This window comes from Athene cunicularia (genome assembly GCF_003259725.1).
Source record: "Athene cunicularia isolate RWA chromosome 1 unlocalized genomic scaffold, athCun1 chr1_part2, whole genome shotgun sequence".
Classification (NCBI taxonomy): Eukaryota; Metazoa; Chordata; class Aves; order Strigiformes; family Strigidae; genus Athene; species Athene cunicularia.
Window position 1 is genome coordinate 74,879,374 of NW_020799092.1, and position 16,239 is coordinate 74,895,612.

General features: G+C 43.9%; 1 protein-coding gene across 6 annotated transcripts in view; it reads left to right on the plus strand.

The window, feature by feature from the left end:
• The window catches only part of GRM3 (glutamate metabotropic receptor 3), a 96,127-nt gene that overhangs the window by 29,744 nt on the left and 50,144 nt on the right, over positions 1-16,239 (plus strand). The window contains exon 2 of one of the 6 annotated variants that reach the window (XM_026862427.1): positions 11,621-11,724. The exons of 4 other annotated variants lie outside the window; for them this stretch is intronic. The gene's annotated coding sequence lies outside the window, so the exon portion shown is untranslated. Of the gene's footprint in view, positions 1-198; positions 239-11,620; positions 11,725-16,239 lie in introns of those variants that run through there. One more of the 6 variants, XM_026862435.1, reaches the window with a different exon arrangement.

The following is a 16,239-nucleotide window of genomic DNA, read 5'->3' on the forward strand; positions in this document are numbered from 1 at the left end:
TATTTAAAAAAAAAAAAAAAACAAGCCAAAGAGCATATCACAGATGTATTCTCCTGTAAAAGCTTTACATAATATTTGAAGGAGAGTAAGCTAGCATTAGCCACAGAAGGGAGAAAGATGCAGTGCAAGAAAAAGCTTATCCTCTGGGCTTGATGAACAAAACAACTCGAAGCCAGCAAATCAATGATTCCAGAATGACACTGAAACACTACCCATAGAGAGAATGGATTTGAAAAATGTGAGTTCTTCCTATTTCATATGGTATTTCTTCTAGTCACGGAGGGGGGCTTTTTGGTACTAAGGCACACAGGAGTCTGATAGTAATGTGACAGAGGAACTGGTCTTTAGCTATATCAAAAGCTACAAGTACATGAAGGGGAATGACTCTTATCTAGATATCTTTGTTGTAGATGTCTGCATGTGAACTAACTGACTTAATGTGGATTTCATCAATACAGTCAATAGAGCATAGGGTGTGATTCAGCCTAAAATAGACGTCTCCGTTTGGTGAAATTAATTGCATGCAGATCTCTTTTGGCTACGCTGACCTCATTGACTAAATGGGAGTCTGAAAAGTTCACTCGATGCAGAAGAGTCCATTGTCCATCTCCGCAGGCCCTCTTTGCTGTCAGTGGAAATAGATACAGTTGAGTGCAATTTATTTCATCCTATCCCAATATCTAAAATATATTAGATGAATCACATCCTGTAATTGACTAATTCCAGGAGTAAAACTGTGCTGTTGGCTTACTTAACAATAGGGAATGTTTAAACCTCAGACCTTGGGACATTTCAAGGATAGAGAAGTGCTCATAGCATGCACTAGTCTTTTGTAGGCTGGTTTCCTAAGGAAACAGGGCTTATATAATTACATTAACTGACAATCCCAATAAAGTTTGAATGCTAGCCAGTTTCAGCAAAACTGGACAAAACACAGACCTCAAAGACATTAATTTGTTACAGGTTTCCTTTTGAGGAGAGGAAGGTGGCTGAGCAAAAGAATGGAGAGCAAGATTAAAATCCCACTGAGAAATGAAAAGCTCAAGTGTGAGCTCAGCCACAATAGCAGATACTGGAGAATCCTCCACGGAGAAAGCCACAGGAAAATAGAGTTTCAATAAACTCACTTGCTCAGATAGGCTATATCACTGTTGTAACTTATCTTGCATCAGCTGGAAACCACTAGACAAAAAAAAAAAAAAAAAAAAAAAAAAAAAAGTCATGGCTCTATACAATGTCAGAAAGAAAATATACAAGCTGAGACTCAGGTGTCATCTGGGAATAGGCTGGGTTTCAGTGAAATCAGTGGAAATTCAGCTTTAAATTCAGTAAACCCCAATTTCACACCTTTCAGCCTTGTTTTAGAGAGGAAAGCTGCAGGTAGAGCACACTAAAAGCATTCAGTAGCTTATTTAAGCCAGCAAGATATCCATAAATCAGGATGACCGACCATCTCTGCCACCTGTTACTTTTACGTGAGATACCATCATATTGCAGATGAAGGTGTCTGTTCTGCGATGTACGGAAAACATGCAGCCTGTGATAAAGCAAAAGTAGGCTGTTACTCAAGTATTGTCTTCATTTTATGTTGGAGAGACACCATGGCATTTACCATTTTAAAAATTGTCACCTCCTTTGACAAGACTTCACCACTTTGCATGTATGTTTTTCATTCGTGTGTATAGACAGAGGACTTTGGCCACACTGATTTTGCCTTTCTGAGAAAAAGTGTGCCAGCACCCTCTGTGGCCAGGCAGCTGGGACTCCGCTCTAAAGGGAGGGTATTTCAATACTTGTTGCCAATTTGAGTGTGATGGTCCTAAAAGCACATAAGGTCATTTAATTTAAATCTCTGTGAACTGCCGTTCTTTTCCTCTGCAAACCATCATGTAGCTTAAGGATTTTGTCAAAGCTACCATTCTGCCCTAGAAAATGAATTTTAAAATTTCTCTTCAATTTTTTTCACATTCATGGGCTTGTTCTCCTTCCACAATTCCCCTCTGCCCAGGCGCTATCAGTCAAACCCGCAGAGTTTGTCGCCAGGCTCAGCATGTGGCCTGACCTGCCACTGAGTTACTGCTGGAACAGAGCCACATCCAGGTCTTTTGTTTCCTTCTCTTTGACAGAAGACACTTCCACAGTTCATCCCCTCCCATATAGGGTCCTTCTCCTCTTAGAGGCATGTGCCTGGCACGGCAGTAACGCCACGCTCCTCACACACCTTCACGATGGGAAGAAAAGATGATCTGCAGAGATCGCTCTGCTCCATCATCTTCCTGCCTCGTGAAACAACCTGTGAACCTGGAAGAATATGCCTCTGAGGGGAATGTAGCGTGTATCACAATCTGGCATGTACAACGCCTAACCTACTTTCTTTGCATACACCTGGTCTTGTGGTTTCTCAGCTCACATTTTTCAATCACTGTTCATCGGGAGAATTGAGGGCAATTATCACAGAATAGCATTCGTTGAACACCCACTACTGCATGGATGGTTCTGCTGGCATTCCTGTGGTCAGCAGAAATGTTGGCAGACATGGAGCTTCTCCCTGATCAAAGCCAGAAAGTGCAAGCAAAGCAATGAAATCCCCACCTCTGGTTCAGTTTTGTTAACAAATACAAGTAGTGACTCTTGGCCAGTTCCTGAATTCTTTAATGGGATTATTATTCATTCATGCTGGCCTCAGTGAAATTTAGGATACAAGTATTAATCTTAAATTGCGAAGAGAAATGTAATAACAAGAAAGTTTGTTATTACAAGGCACACAGGCCACACAGAAAGAATATTCAGCTCTGGCCCTCCCAAAATAAATCAGATCTATCTTCCTCCTCCTGGAGTGAAAAAGCAGTACACCCCTAATGTGGACTGCACCTTCCAAGAAATAATAAACCTCTATAGAAACAGCTGTGCAAAAAAGTTTTAACTCTTCCTTAATCAAAACTTTGTCTGGCTCCAGTGAGGGATGAAAGGAATTAGATTCAGCATGCTTAGCTTTCACACAATCACAGAATTTTCTAGGAAAAGATCTTGAAGATCATCCAGTCCAACCATTAACCTGACACTGACAGTTCCCAACTACACCAGATCTCTCAGCGCTATGTCGACCCGACTCTTAAACCCCTCCAGGGATGGGGACTCCACCACCTCCCTGGGCAGCCCATTCCAATGCCCAACAGCCCCTTCTAGAAAGAAATGCTTCCTAATATCCAGTCTAAACCTTCCCTGGTGCAACTTGAGGCCATTCCCTCTTGTCCTATCACTTGTTACTTGGTTAAAGAGACTCATCCCCAGCTCTCTGCACCCTCCTGTCAGGGAGCTGTAGAGGGCGATGAGGTCTCCCCTCAGCCTCCTCTTCTCCAGACTAAACCCCCCCAGTTCCCTCAGCCGCTCCCCGTACGACCTGTGCTCCAGACCCTGCACCAGCTCCGTTCCCTTCTCTGGACACGCTCGAGTCATTCAATGTCCTTTTTGTAGTGAGGGGCCCGAAACTGAACACAGGAATCGAGGGGCGGCCTCACCAGTGCCGAGTACAGGGCTCAGATCCCTTCCCTGTCCCTGCTGGCCACGCTATTGCTGACACAAGCCAGGATGCCATTGGCCTTCTTGGCCCCCTGGGCACACTGCTGGCTCCTGTCCAACCAGCTGTCAATCACACCCCCAGGTCCCTCTCTGACTGGCAGCTCTCCAGCCACTCCTCCCCAAGCCTGTAGCGCTGCTGGGGGTTGCTGTGGCCCAAGGGCAGCCCCCGGCATTTGCCCTTATTGAAACTCCCCCAGTTGGGCTCAGCCCATGGCTCCAGCCTGTCCAGGTCTCTCTGCAGAGCCTCCCCACCCTCGAGCAGATCAACACTCCCACCCAGCTGGGTGTCACCTGCAAACTGACTGAGGGTGCACTCGATCCCCTCGTCCAGATCATCACTAAAGATGTTAAACAGGAGTGACCCCATAACCGAGCCCTGGGGGACACCATCCGTGACCGGCCACCAGCTGGATTTAACTCCGTTCACCACAACTCTCTGGGCCCGGCCATCCAGACAGTTTTTACCCAGCAAAGCGTGTGCCCATCCAAGCCTCGAGCAGCCAGTTTCTCCAGGACAATGCTGTGGGAAACGATGTCAAAGGCCTTGCTAAAGTCAAGGTAAACAATATCCACAGCCTTTCCCTTATCCAACAAGCAGGTCACCCTGTCGTAGAGGTAGATCAGGTTTGTCAGGCAGGACCTGCCTTTCATAAACCCCTGCTGACTGGGCCTGAGCATCTGGTTGTCCCGCATGTGTTGTGTGATGGCACTCAGGATGAGCTGCTCCATCAGCTTCCCGGGCACCGATGTCAAGCTGACAGGCCTGTAATTTCCATGATCATCCTTCCAACCCTTCTTATAGATGGGCGTCACATTGGCCAATTTCCAATCAGTCGGGATCTCCCCGGTCAGCCAGGACTGCTGGTAAATGATGGAAAGCAGCTTGGCGAGCACCCCAGCCAGCTCCTTCAGCACCCTCGGGTGTATCCCATCCGGTCCCATAGACTTGTGTGTGTCCATGTGATGCAGCAGGTCACTGACTGTCTCCTCCTGGATTGCAGGGGGGTCGTTCTCCCAGTCTCTGTCTCCTGGCTGAGGAGGCTGGATTCCCTCAGTGCAACTGGTCTTGTTATTAGAGACTGAGGCAAAGAAGGCATTAAGCACCTCAGCCTTTTCCTCATCACTTGTTACCATGTTCCCTCCTGCATCTATCAGGGGACGGAGGTGCACTCTGGTCTTTCTTTTACTACTGACATACTTATAGAAACATTTCTTGTTGTCCTTGATTGCTGAAGCCAGATTAATTTCCAGCTGGGTTTAGACCTCCTGATTTCCACCCTGTATAGCCTCACAGCATCTCTGTAATCACCATGAGTGTCTAGCCCCTTCTTCCAAAGGCTGTAAACTCTCCTTTTCTCCCTGAGTTGCAGCCAAAGCTCCCCCTTTAGCCGGGATGGTCTTCTCTGGCACCGGCTTCTCTTACAGCACTCGGGGACTGCCTGCTCCTGAGCCATTAACACTTCCTTCTTGAAGATTGCCCAGCCTTCCTGGACCCCTATACCCTTCAGGACCGTCTCCCAAGTGATTCTGTCAAGCAGGTGCTCACACCAGACAAAGTCAGACCTTTGGAAGTCCAGGATGTCAGTTCTGCTTCCTTCTCTCCTGGCCTCTCTAAGAATAAAGAACTCTATTATTTCATGATTTAGGTTTCTGACTGAGGCAGTGAACTTAAGGTTGTTTTCACAGTAAGCTCCTGCTTTCCACAGTACAGGCAGCACTTGCAGAGGTTATTTCATCCCACCCAGTATAGGAATTGCCATTTGGAGGTTCCTATCTCCATCCATACATTGTAAAGGAACCCAAGATATGAAATCTCATTTTAGATTTCTGAAATTAGATATGAACATTTGTCTTTAGTGAAGAACTTTATTAATTTTCATTCAGGTATATTACCTTTCCAGTGTAAGAATGAAAGGACATCAGACAAAGCTGGAGGGAGGCAGGATCAAATAGGGAGGTGTGTTTTTACAATTAAAAAAAAGCACTTTTCCCAGATAAGTACTAGAACTGCATTTCAAAGCTCTGAAGTTCATTTGCTGGATGCTAATATTTTCATGGGTTCAAAGGCAAAAAGTACATGTTTGTACAAGATAAATCTATTTCTGTTTAATAAATTCAGAGGAATCATATCCAGTGTAGGAAGACTCTGAGCTGTAAGCTGTTGGAGATTGGGAGCGTGATCATGGGAAGTAGCACAATGCACTTGTTCAATTTTTGCTCATTTTTGTAGGCACCAGCTTTACCCACTGCCAGAGGAGGACATAAGGAAGGTGAACTGCCAGCCTCATGAATTTATGTATTCATGTCTTCCCACTGAAGTCAATCAAGAGACACCAGTTTCCACAAACTGCAAAGCAAATCTTAATTCAGCAAAGTCTCAAGCCCTGTGCTTTGTAAACACTGACTATGAGGTACAGAGAGCTTAAATTGCTGTCCACATCCTGCAGCAGTCCATAGGGCTAGAGCAAACCTGCAGTGCAGCCTATGCCAAGAGTAAATTCATAGCCTGCCTTTCCTAGGCAGGAAATTCCTGGGGAAGACATGTGGTCCTCATGCTTACTAGTCCAGGGTGGATTTCTCCCCCGTGAACTTTTCAAGTGACCCTGAGTCTATGTAGACATTAACATCCACGCTGACCAGCATCAAGTGTTAAGCAGCTGTTGAGCAGCTCAGCAGTATCTTGGCAGGAGAACCCCCTGCTTTCATCAGTTCTGAGCATGCAACCCGCTGCCTACCCATGTGCTCCCTCCCTCCTGTAGCAGAGGAGGCAGAAAATGGCCACCACCCATGCCCTGCCTATGTCCACTATGAAAATAAGATTATCGACAGATCAGAACAGCTCTTGCCAGCCAGCAATGAATGGTTCACATCTGCATGCCTGCCTCCTTGTCATTCTAGTTTTTACCATAAATTAGGGAACCACCTCACTGATTCTTCTCTAGAAGCGTGTTTACTTTATTCATCTGCAGATTGCATCTTCTCATACAACTAACAGGATCCAAAATATATATAACCCCCACCTTCCCAAGAATAAAAACACTCCGGGGATGCTCAGCTGCAAAAAAAGAACTTATTTTTCTATCCATAAGTGCCCATTCTTCCAGCCTCTTTCAGGTCCTAGGAGGTTTGGCATCCTTGTGCTCTAATTGTCTGACTGGACTTTGGGAAAGGATTTCCCAAGGACTTTCTATGAAGAAGGAACTTGGTGGCAAAAATATCTTTCTCTCAATAGTTTTTACCAATTAGCATGCTTCATCTAAAGAGTAAAGAACAAATAGGAACAACTTTGTCTTGCCTTATATAAGATGTGGCCATATGTGAGGATGGAGGACAAGGTTAGCACAGGCTTAGGAAGACATGAATCTCCTCATGTCTGAGATTTGGCACCTCAGAGCAACTTCTCGCAAGAAGTGTCACAGGCATGCGGTGTGCTTTGTTCTACGACTCAGCTGGGTCCTTCATCTGCTGCCAGGCATGCTGATACAAAACACTAGTACCGTTCAAGAGACTCTTAATAGGGCCTGTGTCTTTCCTTGCCTTCATTAGCAAGGAATTCCACCCTTGCACTATCAGACCATAAAGTATTTTGGCAGATGTATTGAAGACCAGACTGGGCAGACTGTGAATACAGTTCTGTGGCTGATCAGATGGCTGAAATGCCATTTACTGTCAGCAGAGAGAAGAATAAAGACAAAGCCAGCATTAGAGAAAGCTGTTTCCTGCACCACACTGAGCAGAAGGTGCCAGACCACAGGTGGCAAGGTCCTCGGGGTGTCCTGGAGCAATCAGCGACTGGAGCCAAGGCAGGCCATCAAACCATGGCTTTACATAGCACGCTGTTGCATCTCTTCTTTCATAATTTGTGCTAAGTGCTCTCTAAATTTTTAGTTAAGCAGTTGTTGCCATAGCAATGGCCATTTAGAGTGAGAGAAGGCAGCAAGCATGTTGGGGATGTGAGGTTCTGGCTCGTCACATAAAAATATATATATGCATGTACATGCACTGCTGTGGAGCTGCATGAAAGAAGCCAAATAAACAGTTTACACCAGATCTGAGGGACGGACAGATCATATGGAAAAAGAAGCAGCTTGCTGCAGGTTGGAGGGGTTTGTTCCAGGATGCACCTTCACCTACAAAGAGCTGAGTCTGAAATAGAAATGAGCCTGAGTGGTGACTGACCTATATTTCATTTCATACCAGTAGAAGTCACTCCCTTCGTCAGGACAAGGCATGTTCATTTCTGCCTTTGTAGGAGACGTCTTTGCAGAAACAGGAGACATTTGCTTTCACGTGTTTATTGTTATTAAAAATAATCCTTGCTGTTAGCTCTTTAACAGGAAATGCTTTTCAGAAATTTACTCCCACTGTTTATACTACCTTATTTGCCAGGGCACAGACTGCCAAAAAGTCAATAAATAATACAGGTATTGTTTTACCTCATTTTAGGTCCACGATTTTTTTTCTGCATTCCTAGCACTAGCATTTCTGATGGTCACAGCAAGACAGATTCAGGGCTTTATTTTTATGGGTTTTATTCCTCACTTTATGCCACCTCTCTGTAGGGTGATTAAACTGTATGAGCCTAAATACCTACAGCTAGAGCAACATCCTGCTGACATACCTGAATGCATGTCCCTGAGGACTTTGGCAGACTTTAGTCTTCCTCTGACTAAATTTGGCTAATAAATGGAGTTAGGTGTCATCTGGATCAGCAAATGCAGGCAGTGCCTGAAGATAAGTGCTTTGGGAATTCTCAGCCTGAGAGTGAGTTTTAGATCCCTGTAGCACGAACTAATGAAAAAAGAGGAGGCAGTTTGCATCACTGCCTGGGACCCCAAATCTGTCAAAGTCCCAGATTAGACTGGTTGTGAATGTTTTTTTTAAAGTCCGTAAATTCATAGCAGGGCATCCAAATTTGAAAAATGTTGTCATAAGCTTACTATGGCATGCTTTCTCCATCCGTAAGCTCAGACAGGGTCATGGATCAGAATTAAACATTACCAGGTTCCTGTAGGAGGGCATGATTTAAGGTTTGACAATAATTTTAGGCCCCAAAGAGATAAATAAATGTAAGTATTTTCTAAGTATATCTCTGTTTTGTTATTTCTCAGCAAATAGAAACCACCAGTTCCTGTTCCCCACCAGTGACATTACCTGCTTCTAAGGGCAAGCAGAGTGAATGGCAGGTCTGAGAGATTGAGGATATTGTTTCCATCAAGCTTCCAGTTGTACTTTCTGGCAGAGGCAAGGCAATATCACACCCTTCTTTGCCAACTGGAAATGAAAAAAGCAATGAGGATCTCTAAGTCAGCAAAATCCACAGGTTTCAGTAGTTTACTGATTTACAACAGCTGCAAATCAAATTCAGTAAAATTTTCAGAAAAACACAGTTCCTGTAGATAGCTGAGGGCAGCTTTTGTTTCCAATAAACTTCTGTGACATTTGTGATTAGAACTATAAAGACAGTAAGCACAATTCACAATCAATTATGTTTTATTAATGTTTTTTTGATATACGCCACAGCCCAGTAATCATGAAGCTGTTCAACAGCGTTGTTCTAAAATCAGCTAATAGCAGGATGTAATTTGCAGCTGTCTCTGCTAACTTAAAAAACACTTGCTCCGTTAATTGTGATTTCACACTCCACTGAATGCTGTAGCCTGGAGGTAACATTCATGTGATGGAAGAGTTATCAGTCTGGGCTCTGGTGGGGAGGAAAGGATCATTTCAAGAGAGGTTACTGTTGTTAAATTTTTAATCCTTTTATGTTAAAAATAAACCCCAACAACTCAGCAGCAAAAAGCTACAATCCATTGCTAAACAATTCTTTCCTTTCTTTAAAAACCTGAACAGCCTTTCCCTGTTTTGATTCCTTTCTCTTGCTTTGTGCTATTGTCAAGAACACAGTAACACATGGGACCAGTAGGTGAAACCCTGTTTGTGTAATCAGGCACCTAGGTGAACTAGTTGGCCTAAAGTGCCTAAGTGTTCATTAGAAAGATTTTTGAGCCTTTGGAGGTCTCCAGAGACACCTTGTGTCTGTCTTAAATCAGAATAGGCAGGACATTCTCTTGGGGGAGGTCAAAGGTGCCTAAAATGTGACCATATGTTAAGTATGCAAGTTAGGCAGATTGAATCTCATCAGTAAATGGTCAGTGGTGATGAGACAAGAGTTCAGCACTGAACAGCCAAGGGCAAGGCAACAACAGCTCCTTCTCTGAAGCACTTCCAGTGTATATGTCAGAGGGAGAAATATTGCCTCATTTGACAAATGGAAAGAATCATCTTAGCTAGGAAAATTCCCAGCTGAGTGTTTGGTACTGCCACGGCAAAATGGGACATACAGCTCAGCCCAGACGGGGATGGGAGCACCAACCTGGGAAGGTTTTTATGACTGTCATGGAGGAGTGAGAAGGAGCCATGGAGGGGGCTTGGCCCACTGTTGTCCATCATCTTTGCTATTGCAGTTTCTCCTATCCTGACCAGTGATGCAGAGGACACCAGGCCAATGCCACTACCTGGGGGTCCAGGCAAGGATTGGATCCCATTATAGCAGACTGGGTGGCAGCAGAAGTCATCCCACATAGAGACAGAGGAGGGAAAGGGTGCACACTTAGCTGCATTGTAAGGCCTGTTTGATTCTAAGGGTGGCTGTGCTGGCAGACAGACTGAATATCAACAGAAACAATAGTGAGACAGGACTCACTGCCCTCCACATATGCAAAGGCTCAGCCATACTTTGGCCGTGTTGCCACAATGTGAGGGAAATGCAATGTCTTGGCAGAGGAGTGATGAAAGTTAAATCTGGCAGCTCACACTGATGCTATTTGGAGGGAGCCAAGAATACACACGCAGAGCACCTTGGCTGGAGCACGGGCAGAAACTCATGGAGAAATCTGGGCCCAAGAAAAACTCTGCAGATGTTGCAGAGCTCAAAAGTGATTATGAGTACAAGACAGAAATGAGATCTGTAAGGGCAGAAAAAAATAGATGCTTAAGAACCAAGTAAGAGGGAAAGGCTAAATACTTGTCCAAAGACTAAATACGCAGATACTCCCTGGGGAGCTATACTTAGGTTGATGTTAACTTCACTTAGTTAAGCTTCACTTGCACTAAGCACAAGTGTTAATGCTCCTCTTAGCAAAAAGTTTCATCCCAGGACATGATGCTGAAAACATCATGGTTCACTTTGTGCAGGACTATTCTACATTTATGCCATTACCTCTCTCACCCAGCCTTTGACATTGCTGACCTTAGAATGGCAGTGTCATCCCTGCACCACCTAGCAGGAATAATTGCTATGGCATCCACAGGTCACAGAAGGCAGCTGCTCCTTTGTACCCAAAATCTTTATGCTATCCCTTTTCCTCTTCCATGTCTTTCTGGGACCACACAGGGAGACTGAGACTAAAGTCGACTAACACACAATCAATAAGCAGACAGCACTTGTCTGTTCGGTGCTGTCTCTGCTGGTGTGCTTTCAGCTGTCGCCAATGCCTGGAAGAAATAAGCAGATGGATAAAAAGCAGTAGGATTCAGCTCAATCCAAAAAAGACAGACGGGAAGATGGTGGGACTTTCAAAGGTCTAACCCTGCATTACATCAAGATCATTACACCACAAATTGTCCAGATGGTACAAAGCCTCAGGCTCATGGCTGGACTTCTCAATACACTTGAATATACTTATTATCAAAGTACGGAAGAAACTCTAACGAGTTAAGAGACTGCATGACCTGACCCAGATCTCTAACTCTGGTGGTCTGCTCATTGCAGCTTCCTCTCCTGAGAACAAACTCACTTTAGAAGGACTCAGACAGTGCCAAATGCACTCATGTAATTTAACAAGTAGCAAAGAGCCATATTTCCACATCACACTACTGTCCGGTAATCTCCAGGGGCTCCTTGTTCCTCCCCAGCGTAAATTAATAGGTCTTGTTCTAATCTGTAGAGTCCTTTAATATCTAGAAACTTCAAGAGTATCATGTCAGAGACATATGTTTTCCTGTCTGATTAATATTTTAAATTCTCTTTTTGAAGCAGGATGAATATATCGTAGATCTCTGAGGAAAGGGCTGGACATCTGTTGTATGTTGACATTGTAAAAATATAAAGCATCACTTGTTGATGCTAACAAAATACAAACAGTAATGCGGTGTTCTGATGTTTCTTCTTCTCATTCTAAAGTAACAGAACATAAGTTTTTGTTTTAAGAGGAATGTTCTCATTCTACATAACATATTATCTCTTGCTTTATATTTCATTCTTTATATTGAAAGTGCCTTTTAAACATTCAGGGTTTTTCAAACTCTTCTACAATATGCTAGGCATGGGATGAACTTGACTGGCTTGTACTCTTATACTGCTGGCAGTGGTAATTGTATTAATTAATGTTTTTCATATATGGATTTCCAAGCTGAAATGAAAGGCAGAAAATCACGTAGCTGAAAAGCCATTTTTGTCATTTTTCACAAGGAATGAAAAAAAAATACTCCAAGATATAACAGCCAGCAATTTAAATTTAAAGCCCTTTGATTCATTTTCAGCAACTTTATGTGTCAGCACATGATTAACGTTTCATAAAGGAAATTTCTTCATTTACATGGAAGAAATGTACTTGTTTTCTCCTCCTCACCATGTTTTCTGCAACTTTTTCCTCTTCCTTTTATTTCCTGATTTAAACTATCAGATTGCAGTCAGCCAGAATCAGGATGTGAGCAATTTGTGTACCTGGCACATATCTGTCACCGTAAGGCTTGGGTTCCTTTACAAATATTTGCCTTCCAGAGGTGATGGCATCTCTAATTATAATTGGTAAGAAGACTCAAGCTTGTCCATCACTTCCTTCCGACAAAGTAAGACATTGTATCTTTCAGTGTGGTTCTCATCAGGCATTAAGTTCAAGTTCTGGCAGAACACGTATAAATGTGCCAAATGTGTTAGATGAGCAATGCTGTTGTGAAAGTTATCCATGATCTCTGAAAGAAAGAAACCATGGTATTTAACTTGTTGTGTCAGTCTTGAAAGATACGCCAGAATTTTCAGCCAAAATTGGCATTGTTTCAGAAATCTGCTTCCCTAGGATGAGATCTGTAGGGCACAGCAAGGGCTCAGAGAAAGGTATCTCTCTGATGGGATCTCCTTGGAGACAGATATATTGGTGTTATTAACTTCAATGTTGTAACATGACACAAGAGCACAGGTGTGGGGAACCTCCCCTGTGACCTACCACTAAGAAAAGTCCTCCTCCCAGGAAAGTTCACCAAGGGTGGTTGGTGATATCAACTTGACATATGGCTCCAGGCACCACAATATCACATTACAGTCCTGGATAATGCACAAAAATTCCATGACTGCCAAGAGGGAGCCACCCACAATAAAGCTAAACATAATCTTCTCTAGCACCCACGTCAGCTCTTGTTGCATCCTTTCTCAGGAAGCTGGGTAAACAGACGAGCCCTGAAAAACACTGCAAATGGGAACAAATGTGGGGGGAATTTAGGATACAGCACATAGTAAGGATGAGAGGAAAACCCTGAAGAATTTTAGCCCAGTCATGTAGATTGTCCCATTTACTAGTTAATTGTGTTGAAAACCAGCCAGGAGATCTGAGGTGCCTCAGCTCTCAATAAGTTTTTCCATTCCATCCTTATAAGTGGAAAATTGGAAATTCTACAGCTGTTGGATAGACTGCCAGTGCCAACCATTGGTGCTGATATGCTGGAAGGTATCAGCAAAAATGTCACTGATGTATGAACAATCATACTCAATTTACAAGTCATCTGGCTAAATGAAAGATTCAACTGCACTTCTTTTTGGAGTTTGACACATAGAAAAATAGACTGAAGACACTTAGTCTAATAAGAATTCACCCCTGAAACAGTTTCAGGTGGAGCTACTCTGTGAGCTGCAAACAGAAACCCTGTAGAAGACCAGAGCTGTCATGTGAATGTAGCCCTGGAAGGAAGCCATGAAAGACAAATTTAGGTTTGGAGATGATATCGGTGGGATACTGAACGTAGAAAACCCAGACATCCTCTTTCTCAATCTAGTTACTTTCATGGAAACAAGAATGTGCACATCCTTAGTAAATAAACAAGCTTGCACCAAGAAATACAGGGTTTGTGCAATCAACTTTTTACAGGCACAGAAATAGTCTGCCAAAACTGATTATTCAGACTAAGAGGCAAGGGTGTTTTCAACAAGAGCAGCACAGCTGCCATTTAACACAAGTGAGCTGCTTTCACTGAAGGAAGTGCTGACAGTGTCTCCTAAGAGCAGATGTACCTCTCCCCTGTGGATCTGTGCTGGTGGAGAGAAGGGTCTCCAGAGTGCCAAGTGAAGGTGTTTCACAAGCCGCGTGCTGCCGGCTGAAGTTCACATAGGGAAGTGCTGGCAGAAACCTTATGATGCAGACATGGAAACCATTCTTTCTTCTGCATGTTTCTGTTTAATTTTAATTTCAATATTTGGATCACTTCTGTAGCTAGGCTCTACATCTATTTCCACCAGGAATCCAAAGCCTATAGGGCTGGAGCGTACATATTTTTAATACTAACAGAACACCTAGAACAATACAACCCTGCCCATAGCTGGAGTTAAAGCACAAATGAAAAATGAAAGAATTGCAGCTTGATCAACAGGTACTTCTTTTTGAAACGTCCCAGAAATACGTTTTTAGTAGAAGAGGGTACTGCAAAGCCAAATTGCCATGGTCAGCATAGTGAAATCACTTCTGGTAGGAAATGGAATGTCTCGACCCTGGGGTGTTACCTTCACCATGGTTAAGGAGAGGAATATGGGCTGTATCAGCCTGGAACAGGTACAAAATGTTTGTATATGTAGTCATGAGTTATGCAAGCTGCACAGAAAGCATGTGGGAGGTGCATGCCAGAGGGAACAGGAGAGAAACTGAGTTGCTAGCCCATCTTTGCGAGCTGCTTTAAAATAACCTCCCTTCTTCACATCAAGCAGTCTGTTCAGTGTCACCATAGTGACGCTGCTCACCAGCCACCCAAATCTGCCTCGCAGCTTCCTTCAGGAGTCCCACCACCCAGAAGCCGTTGCTCCTGAAAGCATCCCTCCCTCACAGCCCGAAGGGGAAACCTCCCCTGACAAACCAGCCTTCGCATTAATGCCTCCGATCACCCACCTGTGCACAGCACCTTTGGTCCTTGGCAGGACCCTGGGATGCTGGTACATGGATAGCAGTGCACAGGCTACTGAGTCCGCAGAAGGAGAGACGCACTTTTGATACCCAAAGCTGTGTTCTGGTAACTGTCTCTCATAAACAAAGGATTAGACCTAAGACAGGATTATCACGTTTTCCTGGAAAGCAGGACTCTGCACGGATGGTGTCTCCCTGCAGTGTCAAAGCATCTGTGCAAAGCGCAGAGCCTCACAGGGATTGCCAAGGGGGGAGGCTAAGGTGAGAGATGTGGGTGGATGGCCCCCACCCATGGTCACCCCTTATCAAGCAGCATGCCCAGATAGAGTGAGATCACAAGGTCGAGTCATCTGTGTTCCCACCATCTCCTCCCTTCCTATCCCTGGACACCTTCAGACCAGTGCCCTCAATGCAAAGTGGCACGGAACAAACAGAGAAATGGTCATACCTATTCCCAGTCCTCACCTTCTCCAGTTGTTCCTTGGCTTCTGCCATCACTGATTTCAGTTTCCCTCAGCAGGGCCACTGTGACCATCTTAAGTGACAAAATATCGAAAACCTTTGCACTCTTTGCAGGGAAAATCAGTTCTCTCTGTAGCATCATTCATTTTGCATAAACACTTTTTATGTGCAATGGGGAAATTACTGTCAGTACCTTCCTACCCTTTATTGCTGGCGTATCAGACACGTAGATCTCTGATACACAGATGTGATGCAAGGTGGCGTGTGATGCCATTTGCAGAACACAGCACCTATGAAGGAGTCAGGGGGATGAGAATGGCCTCCTTGCTTTTCGGGGTAAATCCACTGTAGCTCTAGACATGTCTCAGGTAGGCTTTAGAAAACCTCATAGAGGACCCGCTTTACAAACCTTCTCTTTGGCAAAGTTAGTTGTTCTTTGCAGTGTTGAAGGGCTGTTGAAACCAGCCTGGTCTTAATATGACCTTATAAAAGACTCACATAAAAGCCAGAAGGAGCAATGAGAAACAAAGGAGGTTTATCATTAAGGTATCAGAGGAGCACTGGAAAAGATCAAAGTTTGATTCTTGGCTGTGCTGATGACCTTAGGTAAATCATTCAGGAACAGGCTTGGAAGAGAGACCAGCTTGCTTAGGAAGTTTTTCAGTCAGTGCCTCAGTGGGAACCAGGGGATGCAGGGCACAGCTGAAGCATGTTCTTCAATTCCTGAAGGTAAGCAAAGACCTTTTCAAAGTTTGATAGTGATTGTGAGTACCAAGCAAATAAAAAACTGAATTTAGACTCCTGAGGATCTCATTCCATCTTTCTGTGCCTCTTCTCTCCCAAGTGTAAAACAGAGAAAATAAATATTTTACTGGTGTTGTAAGGATAAATGTATGAATATTTGCTGAGATACAGTGGTGACAGAAGCTGCAGAATTAAATAAAATGGATATTGCCTTTTAAAAAATTTCCAAATCCTGTTTTTATTCAAACAGTGGATCAGTGATAAGAACAATGGAAGTTGGTCTGACTGA